The sequence below is a fragment of the Diadema antillarum genome, unplaced genomic scaffold (genome assembly GCF_040938485.1).
Source record: "Diadema antillarum isolate AM-2024a unplaced genomic scaffold, OU_Dant_1.0 scf00000226, whole genome shotgun sequence".
NCBI lineage: Eukaryota > Metazoa > Echinodermata > Echinoidea > Diadematoida > Diadematidae > Diadema > Diadema antillarum.
This window is the reverse complement of record NW_027271115.1, coordinates 1491374-1504957: the sequence shown is the minus strand read 5'-3', so window position 1 is coordinate 1504957 and position 13584 is coordinate 1491374. Positions and strand designations below refer to the sequence as shown.

Sequence of the window (13584 nt, the reverse complement as noted above, 5' to 3'; positions counted from 1 at the left end):
CGCTGTTCATTCTGTCGATCTCGAGAGCCTTCTTTGCGTAGTGTCGATCTCATGGACTTTCTTTGCCTAGTTTCGGTCTCGTGAGCCTTTCTTGCTTAGTATCGGTCTCGTGGGCCTTCTCTGCGCAGTGACAGCCTCTTGAGCCTTTTCTGCGTAATGTCGAACTAATGGGCTGTATCACTCGTGAACCGTATAACTCGTGGGCTGTATGACTCGTGGACCTATTTTTTATGTCGGTCTCGTGGACCGTATGACTGGTGGTTGTCGGTCTCGTGGGATGACCCCTTATTCTCCACGGGACGCAGCCCTGAAATGAATAGTACATTTGGAGGCACCGAGGCCCATACTATTATGTTTAACCAGAAACTCGAATTAGGCAGATTATTTGCTCTATATTTGGGATCAAAGAGACCGTCCGAAGCAGGGCGTGACTTTACAATATTGTTTTATATATATATATATATATATATATATATATATATATATATATGTTTCACAGAGTGACCATATGTACGAAGCAGCGCGATGTCAAAATTGCTTTGTGACATATTTCAAAAATAGTGCACTATTTGGAAAATGTTGTTATAAACAGTGACGTCATTTCCAAATAGTATGCCATGGAGTATCAAACAGGCCAACATTCAAAATTATTGCTGAAAAAACATATAATCACGTGAAGCTCTCTCAACCAATCACAGAGGATTAATTTTTTGCATCCAAAATATAATAACTAATGTTGGATTTTCACTTTCAGCAATACCATCCAATGAGTAACGAAAAAACATCCATCGTGTGCATCTATACTCTCTGAGTACATGTCTATTTCTGTCTTCTTATCATTATTATAGTTTTTGTTGACATTCTTGTCTTGCACGCTCAGTTATTAATGTAACATGGAGACTTGACTCCCTCTCTCTGTCGTAGGTAGTAATATCCATCCTAGTACATAGGAAATGTCACCACCACTGGCTGGCCACAAGCCAGCGTTGTATCGCTCAAAAGCAGCGAACGGGAAAATGCGAATGACTCCGGACCTTAGACTCTGGTTTACGCATAGCCCGGTTAGCTCAGTCGGTAGAGCATGGGACTCTTAATCCCAGGGTCGTGGGTTCGAGCCCCACATTGGGCGACTACCTTTTCTTTCTTTTTTTTTTCTTCCTTTCCAGTGACTGTCACAAAAGGGTGGGGTGGTTGAAAGTGAGTTCAAGGAGAAATCGAATGATATCAGCGACATAGCAGGAACAGTGTATTTTTATACACTGTTGCTGCTATCCTCGTGGCAAACGCCAAACATTCTTATTTAGAAACCATGATTTTTTTATTTTTTTTTACACCAACAGGAAGTTTCCCCCAAAGAGACGTTACAGAAAATTGGCATTTATTGTCATCTTCATTGGGCTGGCCAAGACAGCCGTCTTAGTCACTACCCTGTTACTCCATAATATATCTATTTCTACTAAAAATGTCATGACAGATGATTTTCTTTTTTCTATATCATTCCACTGCTTTGCGTGACCATGCACTTGAGAAACTTAAACATCGAAAACATGTGACGCTATTCCCATTCTTGAAATAGCTTCGATCTCGTTGATCCGTAACGCTCTGTCCACAAAGACCAAAATACATTTTCTTTACGTTGTTTTTAAGATCGATTTGAAGGAATGACAACTTTCTGAGGAAATGTTAGGGCCTACACTATTGGTGTTTCCGCGTACGAAGCATAAATTACGAAGACGATATTGCGTCATCGCCCATATGGAACAAACACAGTGTTACCACACTGTGTTCAAATAGTTTTCTAGAAATGTGTGAATATAGTGTGTTCACAGTGCTGTCACAGTGTGAAATTACAAAGTATGTGGTTCACCACATACAACTCCCATAGTCATACATAGTTACCACAGCTTACCACATATGGTCACAGTGTGGCATATGCTGTAGTTTGTGGGCATGATGTGTTCATAGTTGTCATAGTATGAATTTTCCGACTATGTGGTTAACCACATACTTATCATATGTGATATGCAGTTACCACATAATAGCCACAGTGTGTCACATATTGCAGTCTATGGAAATAGTGCCTCCACAGAGATGTCACAGTGTGAAACGATGGACTATGTGGTTTATCTCCTACTAATCACAACCACAGCTACCACATAGTCACAGTGTGCTACATATTTCAGTCTGTGGGGAAGATGTGTATTTAAAACTATGTGACTTACCACATGCTAATTTCATAGAAATCACAGTTAGCACAGCTTACCATATAATGACCACAGTGTGTCACATACTGTAATATGTTAACTTTGTGTTCCCACAGAGTTGCCACAGTGTGAAATTCTAGACTATGTGGTTCTTCACCGAAAGTCACATAGTAATCACTACTGTTGCCACAGCTTGCCACACAAATACCACATTGTGCCACATATTGTAGTACTGAGTATGTAGGAACATTGCGTCCGCCGAATTGTAACAGTGTGAAATTCTAGATTATGTGGTTTCTCACCCAAATGTCACACAGTGACTCGTCATGTATCACAGCTTACAACAAAATAACCACAGAACGTGTCACATGTTACAGCATGTTGGAGTGTAGGCCTATAGTGCTGCAGATTTGTCACAGTAGACCGACCCACAAGTGAATGAGGAGGGGCTACGTCAATTTAAAAAAAAAAAGATAATTATTACATTGCCGGGGAAAACATTCATTCACAATTTACGTGGGACTCAGGATATTCCTGTGGTATTTTGAGACATATACCACAGGACAATACCACACAGTAGAACCATATTAACGCACAGCGACACTGCAATACCACTCAGAAGTACCAAACAACAAAACCAGAGAAAATATAACAGAAAGTACTACAGGAAAATACCACAGGATATTCCTGTGATATTTACCACACAGCAGTACCATACAGGAGTACTACGCAGCAGTACAAACTGGAATTAAAAAAACCTCACATATTACAGAATTTCATTGATAGATGAGTTATGCTGTGAATTATAATAATTGATTCAAGCGGTACTTCACCTGTCCTATACTCCCACAGTATTCCTGTTAACATAGTTAAGTGGGAGTGCTAACTTTATGAGAAATTGTCTAGTAATGCTATGTTTACCCAATACCATTAATTTTGTTATGAAAAGGTAATTTCATAGCTTAATGATGCAGTGTTGTCTAGTTAGTAGTCGAGCCTTAATGCATACAAATAAATGACCTACATATATGTATTGATACACCCGATGACTATCTACGAATATGATGTCTATATATATGTATGATAGGAGTGTACTGTAGGTACATAGGACATGAAACTGTTGTTTGCGGTTATATATTAGGAGTAGGACAGATTATTAGGTAAGGTCATGTTTGTCCTGAAAGCCATCATTCGCCTGTCAGGTAAATTCTGGGATACCATGGCCATTGATTGTCCCAGATTTCTTTTTCCCACTGTGGTTGATAACGCAGAGTGGAAGACTGTGGTAGATAACACAGTGTGAGACTATGAGAGGCTGTGGTAGAAACAGAGTGTGAGAGATTGTGGTAAATAACACAGTATGGGATACATCGTATACGTACCGCAGATTATGTGAATGTGACACACTGACTTTTTCAGATATGTGGTAATGACACCCGTTACCACAGTATCCACCCTGTGACTTTCCACAGTGTGATAATAACACAGCATTACCACATGTCCCAATTTCACAGGTAACCATAGTGTGACATAACTCACTGTCTTTCACACTGTGAATCACAGTGTGTTTTACTATGTGTCACCACTATGACTGTTCCATAAGGGCACGTATAAGGGGGTTTAAACCTCTCGATCGCAGAATACCAAGTTGCGACAGAAAATTACTCATTTTACCAGAAACCAAAATACAATTTTATACTTTGAGAAAAGCTACCGAAATTTGTAGGTTTTGAAACTATTTGTAATGTCCATTTCGTAATTCATGAACATTACCTGTTCATGAAATACTAGGGGCAAAAATTATAGAAAGGATAATAAACTTCATACAGGATTTCTGAAAATTTGGTTCTCATTTTGCCCTGTACCTGGACGGCATATTACATGCATAAAATCAAATTGTCATCTCGGTATCAAAATATGCATCGTTTTATCGTAATCCATTACCATATTACATCTGTCTTGTGTGGCATAATTGGATTGATGTATAATTATGTATAGGATCTATGCTAGTATTAATAAACAGAATACCATGACTTCTCTCCTTTTTTTAAGTAACACGTTTTACGGATTTTTAGATCAGGTCAAATCATTACAAGAAGATTGGAATAAAAATCCTAAGTTGGAAAAAAAAACACGTACAGGCCTATCTCTCAGGATAAGAGCTAGAGATTGAAAAAAAAAATGTGCCGTGACCAGGATTCGAACCTGGGTTATTGCGGCCACAACGCAATGTCCTAACCTCTAGACGATCACGGCTGACTGTGGTCATGAAACGCTTGGCATGCTAATAAGTAGTACCCTGTAAAGGGGTAGCACTAATCCTCCATAACTACATTTACAATGAATTCTATTTGCAGCAGGTCGGGGACATGGGAATTTGAGCGAATTGCTTGTATCGTAATTATACAAATGAATGCACCATAACGTGCTCATGTACGAAATAGATTGTGACTTGTAAAAATGGAGATAAAGCAGCAGCATCAGTAGAGGAAGAAAGAAGAAATACGAAATACTGATGAATAGAAGGAGAATAACGCAATAATATCTTCGCGTCAGTTGGTAAATTCAAGGAGGTTTAAGAGATGGAGTTCCAACTGGCTGTAATTATTCAAACAGTTGTCACTTTTCTATTAATGTATAAAATAATTCCACAGGTGCATTTGTGCCTTTGTTGGCGGGGTTTGATGCCGCCGTCTTGCTGAGCAATCTGAACATTCATATTTGAACGGTAACTTAATATTGGCTATATATTTTGATTGTTTATCTATACCATTATATTTCACCTATCTTTTATAAGAAGGGATGGCGAAAAGTAATTACCATCACAAAGACATATCTTTCTTAGAAAGTGGCTGATGATTATGCAATGAGACATGAGTCAATTGTCTTCCTATCTGCGCGGCAGATTCAGTTTGCCACATGCTTCAAATACTTTGGAGTGGCGGCATCGAACCTGCCTTCAAAGGAAATACGACAGTTGTGACTCCATTCTCTTGAACCTCCTTGGTAAATTTGTATACCATGTCTATAAACTATGTCTTAATCCTCCACAATCTGTTTGAAACAATGAGAAGTTTAAACATTTAATAACAAATGGCAATCTTCTCTCAGTACGGAACTACAAAAATACCACGTTTTGCACAATATTATTTCTCAGTGAAAGTCACCGTCTGAAAAGGTCACAGTCTGAAAAGCTCACTGTCGTCAAAGCCCGGTTAGCTCAGTCGGTAGAGCATGGGACTCTTAATCCCAGGGTCTTGGGTTCGAGCCCCACATTGGGCGAGTTATATACATTTTTATTTTTCCTAATCTATTCTTTTTGCTAATTTAAATTTCAAATAATTACAATTTAGACAAAAAACAGACTATTGTAGGTAACAGTGAAGCATATCAAACAACACATTTTAGCCAATCACATTGCTCTAAACTAAGTACAATGTAATTAAAAGTCCCCGTTTGCAGGTAAAAAAACCCACATCCCGATTGAAGGTCCTTATAAGAATGCGTGTGTGTGTGTGTGTGTGTGTGTGTGTGTGTGTTTGGTATGTCTTTAGACGAGCGATGTTGCATGTTTTTTATTGCTCCTTGTACATTGTTTTATAACACTTCTCTTTCCTTCTCGGTTTTGTTTAGATAGAAATTTTCGGAGTTGTTTGTAGTGGGCATGCAATAACAGCTTGGCGTCAACGCCTGTTTGAAAACATGTGTTTGTGCGTTTTTGTGTTTGTGTGTTTATCTGTTTGTGTCCTCGATCACAAATATTCAATGAATTATGTTTGTTCATTGGAATTGGCGACGCCATTTATATAATTACTCGATGATGGGTTACTATAGTTTGCATGTTCTGTCCCGTCGTCTGAATGGTTGGACTGCAATCAACGTCATGATTATCTTATGACGGTTTCCACCATGCAGCGTTTTACAAAGCTGCTGAGCATGCGCGATGGAAAAAGAACAATAATGGTCATCGGACAGACGCCAGTGCTGAAAGGCCATGTCATATTTAAAGTAACATAACGACAGTCAAAGCCGCTTCCGACACATTTCTCATACTCCTCGTTTTCTCAGGCCCGATAGATGAGCTTTCGCAGGGACCGTGAGAGTATTTGTGTCGGCTTTCGTTTGGAAAATAATCACCCTTTTTCCTCCGTCGAAAGCTTATTTCTATTTTTGGCAATTTGCTGGTTTATGGCACCAGTTCCCTATTTTTCTCTGTGAACAAACAAGCCCACGAGGAACCTTGTTGCAGACGACTCAAGAATCGTTCGATGCCTGACTAGTAATGGCCGTCTGGCGGGGAACATTTCTTGAGGTAGGAGATATGTCTTTCAATAAAAAAAATCTATATGAACTTCTAAAGACGGACAAGCAGTTTGTAAAACTAACTCCCTAAGAGTTGTAAACACTATAAAAACCCATTCTGATTCCATGCAAGCAGTTTGTAAAGCATACTCCCTAAGAGTTAGCGGTTTTTTTTCATATATCTTCACTGTCAGCAGCAAAAGCAACAGCAAGATGCAGCATTTTGAACCTATGTAACTCAGCATTTTTACTGGAATATTTCTTCAAATATATATTTCGCAGTTATTGTTGGAAAAATTATTACTTGAAAGAACATCGACGCTTTAGCCAACATGTGGTGTAATTTAATCTGTATTCTTGCCTTGAATACTCGATAGAAGGGTGTGACACAGAAATCAGTTCATTAGTTAAGAAAGAAGAATAGGAGCTCTAATTGAGAGAAAGAAGAGGAAAGAGAAATTTTGATATGCAGCTTCAAAGATAATTAAAAAAAAGTCTTGTTGACGAACGTGTGTATGTGTATGCGTTCATCTGTTCATCATTGAAATCAACAGAATGTGTGACAGAAATACATGTTCAGCAGCAAAAATGGAAATGTGAAGAAGGATGATGTATTATATATATGAAGGATTACGTATGCTTTCCAACTGGTATAAATTTTACCATTACGCGACAACTATTTGACAATTAGTTCTGCCATACTGAATCATGCATTCATTCATGGCAAGGTAAAAATGTTCAATTGGCCTCGGCAGTTATTACAGAATTCAGTGATGATGATGTTAAAACATTGGTATCGCCTAACCATTGGTTAGATGTGTTCTATATCCAAATCTTTTTAAGAGGCGGGAGTAAGTTTGCATATATATATATATATATATATATATGTATATATATATATATATATATATATATATATATATATATATATGTGTGTGTGTGTGTGTGTGTGTGTGTTTGTGTGTGTATGTGTCGAAGTGGAGCCTGTGAATTCATTATTGCAGACGGCTTCGATAATGTTTAACGTGCTATACAGTCTGAAAAAGATGATTGATAATGCTGAAACATTTTGTCGCTTATCATAAATAATTTTTTATGTTCGACTGAAATTGGAATGAGGCATACACTGTATATATATATATATATATATATAATTGTATATATACTTATATATATATATATATATATGTGTGTGTGTGTGTGTGTGCGTGTGTGCGTGTGTGTGTTTGTGTGTGTGTGTGTGTGTGTGTGTGTGTGCGTGTGTGTATTAACATTTGGAGAAAAGTTACAGAAGTTACTTGCTTTCTATGATGATGTGTTAATGGTAAATTATACACCGAATAACACCGAAAAGACATCTTGAATACTTTGGCATTTTTAAACACTTTAGTAACAACGGACCACACATTTACTTTCATTCAACAGTTTGCATGTCTACTCGATGGAGCTAGGAAAAATGTCTTGAAAGAGTTCATCAATGTTAAAATTTCCTCTCCGCCTTCTTCTGTGCTGGTGGATTAGCCCGTCTGGTGGACAAAATAAATAAAATAAACGAAGTGTTTGTATATTATTATTCTGTCTATCATTGCTGAACACAATTTTATATGTCGTAACTTACACGCATAGTTCATACATCGATGTTTAAGCTTATAGATATGAATATCATTCATTTTTCTATGTTGTTTACTGATCAGTTATATAGATAAGTATAATGTTATATTTTGTTGATTGAAATAAGATCCGTCCAATGAAATGAAATGCATACACGACATGTGATGGTTTGGCAAACGCAGACTACGCGAGAATTATGAAGCTACGCTTTGTGGGCACATGACATTTCAATCGAATGGGACTTTCACAACAAACCCTATCAAATTTTAGTAATGGCTGTCATCTTTAAAGCCAATTATTACCTCCGACCGATCACATAGCTCATTATCGCGCATTAGTGTATTTTAATGAATGTGTGCATGCCTGCGTTTATATGTATTCATTGACGGAGTATTAGGCCCAGCATTTTGTTGTTGTTGTTGTTTTGTCACATGGTACAGATACGTATGATCAGCATGATCACATGATAAAAATGCATCTAACGCTACTCTTAAGTCATAGTTTAACAAGGTTTGTATCCACAAAGGTTTATATATTATTGCCATAGTGCTTTATAGCGAGAAGGCTATTATTTCGAAATCAATATAGAGAGAATATCGTATGCAACCAATTTTGTGCTGCCCCTAAATTAAAAATTGACGGTCTTTATCCGTGAAGTGGACAAAAGAGTTAGACCTGTTCGGGTATTGCCCTTCTGTATAATAGCAGTCGCTCAATATAACACTTTAACTCCAGCGCATGCCCACAAAACATTGATAATTGACACCATCGACGGCGTGCATTATTTCCAATTACTTGCATGGTAAATTCATTATTGGCGCCAATGTAATTTCATGTCCAGCGAAGCTTACGACCGATTTGTGCAGAGTTAGTGGCGGCAGGGATAATTTTATGAATTTGGGGCTAACTCATTATATTGGAAGCAATGCACGATTGATCGTGCTCTGCTTGATATCAGCAGTGGGATGATGATGAATATTTCATTTTTGTTCTGTAAAATATCAGATAATGTTATAAACATATATTTTCGTTATACACATGCATATGTGTTTGTGTGTATGCGATATATATATATATATATATATATATATATATATATATATATTACTATATATATTACTATATATATTACTTTATATATATTACAGTTTATATATTACAGTTATACTATGTATGTGTGTATGTGAGAGAGAGAAAGAGAAGGAGAAGAGTTTGTATGTGTTTGTGAATGGTAAATACTCTCACAGTTTCTTATTCTGCATTGATCGCAACAGGTATTTATAGGAGCAGCCCTGTTTGGGACAGCTTTGCTTGGTAAGTTCTCAAGGTTCGCGAGGCAGTAGACTCTAAATAGGCAGCACTTCTATTATGACAGGAATCAATCTATTATCGATAATAAGACGTTCAAGTTCAGTCACACAAATTACTTACCATATCATGCTATACAACATAATGTATTGCAATCGTTTGGATCAAAGGAACAAAAAAAAAAACATGGAGAATTTGATTTTTGCTAATGGCTAACACCTGACGTACCTCAGATCACTCGAATGCTAATGATATACCAATCTAGATTTTTGATAGGCAGACTTCGTTTTGTAATGAACCAGACTGACACTGTATACATTGACTGCTCCATACACACACTCACACTCTAAAACACACACACACGCGCACACACGGAAAAAAACCTATGCGGCCCTTGATTAGCTTTATGATATATCGTTTTATTTTATTAATTCAAGTATTTAGTTCTTCCTTTTTCATTTTAATGTAACGTGTTTGGTTGATGACTATCAGTAATCGTTACCATTGATGGACGCTCAACCCCGTACTGAAAGAAAAGAAAACAAGAAGGGTCTGCTCATGTGGCTATGACCAATTAGTGATCACTGTAATCGGAAAAAATTAAAACTCTATAATGATACCACCGCTTAGATATAATTCTGGGGGTCTTTACTGTGATTAAACTCTAACTTTCTTTGGGTGAATTTTCACCATCACAATACCTTTTGCAAATTGTCTCTCAATCTGGTGACGCGCAATCTGTCTTCTATGCAGAGGTGGAGGGATTATCATCATCATCATCATCATCATCATCATCATCATCATCATCAGCTCCTGTGCAAACATCTGCATCGCCTTTGCTGCCCAGTGAGGAAATCCTTAGGGCGTGCTTCGGTGAGTCCCTTTAAGGTGACCATTAGGGTTCACGTCACGCGTTCGACACCCACGAATCATACAGCCCACGAGTGATACAGACCATTAATTTTATTCATAAAGCCCATGAGTTATACTGCAAATGAGTCATACAGCCGAGTTCGACACCAAGCAAGGCCCACGAGTGCTATAATATGTAAACAAAGCTCACAAGTTCGACACTGAGTAAGCAAGGCCCACGCGTTCGACACTAGACAAACAAGTCTCACGAGACCAATAGGCCCACATTAAGCCCTGTGATGTAATATCGAACTTGTGGGCCTTGTTAGCATCGTGTCGGACTCATGGGCCTTTTGCCTGGTGTGAACTCATGGGTTGTATGACTCGTTGTTAGCATGACGAATGGACCTTTATCACGTATTTACTCACTGTCGAACTCGTGGGCCGTATGGCTCGTGGGTGTTGGTCTCGTGGGACGACTCCGACCGTTATCATTTGGGCTTGAGACACGTGGGGTCAAAGTATCTGATGACTGAGCATGCGCAAAGAAAGCAAAATCATATCGTCGTAAAGTTTGTCGCAACCTTGCCCCTCCATCGTGATTTCACGGCAACATGGACAGGTGAACCTTATCATGTCACAATGATAATATCAATAACGTTTCTTCGAATCCTTTTGCATCTGAATGGCACGGTCATTACTTCTCTTTTGAAGCACGACAAACTCACAATCCGCCTTTAACTAATTTGCAACTCTAAGTGAATTCTACGGCGTACGCGATAAGTTTGAGCTTAAAAGCACATAAACGAATAGGAGTAACAATTTCTTCACATAAATTAGATGGTACGAATGAGGAAGAAAAGGAGGGGATGATGTTGACGAAGGGATATTACTTGGCATCATTTTCATTATAATGATTTAGAAAATATTATCGTAATTTCATTATGATAAGCTCTCGATATAAACCATCAAAGCGTTCTTTATATCAATGATCATTTAGGGTACCTTAAAACCAGAACGATTGTCAGAATACCCCCTCCTCCCTTTAAGTGTATTTTGTATAAATTGCTATGGCTATCAAGAACAGACGCGCTTTTTCAGCCATTATGATGAAATAAACAAGTTTCTGTCAAAATGAATGTTATGACTCGAAGTCATGTACTCAGATTTACTGTCAGGGAGCTACTATTGACATTAATCCAAAGAGGCGCATAAATGTGTTTAAAGAATCAGGCAGTAGTACCAGAAAATTACAAAGATATAATTATGATAAAAGGATGCTGTTTTGTTTCAAACTTTTGTATTTGCAGACAATGTTGTGGAGGGAGCCGTTGATGTGAAGCCATATCGACCCTTGACCTTCATCTCTCCGGGTTCTGGAGAAGATTCTCAAGAACATCAGCTGGTGGTTAAAGTCAAATCACCGACACTACAATCCAAACCAGGTGAATACGTCTGAAAAACAGCAGTTTTGAGAAAGAGATTTAGATCTCTTGTTCTATAAAAATGCCATGGGAAGGACAGCGATCATTTCTGTTGACGATTCGAGACAACGCCATATAAATGCCATCAACGTTAGCTTCAATACGTGATAGTCCCACATTTGAGAACTTGTGTCCATTTCCCCAAAGGGTTCAATGTTCTGTATTATGTTACGTTTCCCCATCGTCTATTGTTATAAACGTGATCAACATGTAGTGGAAGTAAAACTTACTTGCGATCGAATGAAATGAATGCGGCATGCTTACCGAGTCTGTATAAATGTTTTAAACTCATGTCCGCCACACAGCGAAACTCTCGGTTGTCACCTATCTGGAACCAAATTCAGTGTGTCGACCTCGTTCGTCCGCCAATGGCCGTAACCATAGCAACGGAGGGAATGGAACGTCACAAACCGACGCACCTGTTTCCGCGACATCATCTTCTCTCGCGTTAATCTCAGCCGTTAGCATCACTGTACTGTGCGTCGATGGGTACCCGCAGCAATTGAGAAAGGGCGAACACGTTGACGTCACATTTCCCGCGAAAATTGTAAGTTTCTACCCAAAAAAAAATTCGACAACTTAATTGTGTGTTCATTTTATCTCATGTAGATATGAACTTCGGCCTGCTTATCGATATGAGTCACATTTTTGAATGTGTCATGTCAGGCGATCAGGACACATTCAAGATCGGCACCCAATCCTGAATATATAGACAAATATCTAAACTTGCTGAAACTCATGACATTAAGGTCCGATATCCCTTTTGCAAACGTCACGAATTTTTGCATGGTTGAAGAATATTGTCTCCAAACATCGTGTGTGAAGTCCTTCAATACAATTCAATTCCGGTAATACACTTCAGAGTAAAAAAAAGAAAAGAAATGGAAAACTAAAAACTAAGTACTAAGAACAACAGTCTGATATTTTTCGGGGTCCGAATAAATTCTCTCGAAATCTATAATATCCCCTCCATCATGAAGAAGTTTCCAGTTGTTTTATTCTGAGGTAAGGTCTGAATAACTTACCCTACAATATGCCAGCTTAGAGAAAAAAAAAATCTAATTTTCAGGTTTGCAAAAGGGACACTCGAACTTTAAGCCCTGATTGCAAAATGCTCATTTGTTCATTAAAAAAAAATGTTTTGCCTTCACATACATTGAAAGAGTGGGACACACTTTAGAATATGAAATGATGAGCGTCGATCATAACATAGCTTAAAGATGTTCCTGTTGCTTGAAATGAACTACAACCTGATGGAATAAACAGGTTCTACTTTTTTTTTCTAAATGTTCTTGAAACATGAATTTGATGTGAATTTATTTCCACTTTGAGTTCACAAAAGTATGAAACAAAACATAACTAAATTACAATGATTATTTCAATAACTTTAACACTCGAGTAAAACAGAAAGGTGCTTTAATAACGAGCATGATTTTTTACGTGTAACTGAGCGGTGTAATAAGCCTTTATTCATCGCAATCATTACCAATCAAATGTATTTCATTGTGATGGGTCGATTCGAAATAACTATCGACTGGTTACGGAAGATCTATACGTATCTATCTACAGCAAATTTTGTTTTCTATGCAGGACTTTGTCAACGATGTAGCAGTTTGTACGTCTTTGGTAAACGCCAGTGATGTGTAAGTCAATAGTAGATTATTCTCGTAAGCATTGCGTTTTATTATATTTTGTGCTTCCTGTGTGCTAGTGTTCAAGTGTTTGCAGTACAAAGCTACAAATGCAATGGTAAAGGCAACTGTAGTGGTTTAAACAGGGAGGTTTCTGATAGGATGAAAAGCTAAAAAAAGACGATTTAGAGT

At 37.9% G+C, this 13584-nt stretch overlaps 3 non-coding genes across 3 annotated transcripts; 2 read left to right on the top strand and 1 right to left on the bottom strand.

Annotated features, from left to right (window-relative positions):
- Window positions 1–1056: 1056 nt before the first annotated feature.
- On the top strand, window positions 1057–1129 carry Trnak-cuu (transfer RNA lysine (anticodon CUU)). Its single transcript has one exon. It is a non-coding gene; the product is annotated as a tRNA-Lys (tRNA).
- Window positions 1130–4388: 3259 nt separating this feature from the next.
- Window positions 4389–4460, bottom strand: Trnah-gug (transfer RNA histidin (anticodon GUG)). The gene has a single exon. It is a non-coding gene; the product is annotated as a tRNA-His (tRNA).
- A 953-nt stretch (window positions 4461–5413) lies between these two features.
- Trnak-cuu (transfer RNA lysine (anticodon CUU)) lies at window positions 5414–5486 on the top strand. Its single transcript has one exon. It is a non-coding gene; the product is annotated as a tRNA-Lys (tRNA).
- The last annotated feature ends 8098 nt before the right edge of the window (window positions 5487–13584 follow it).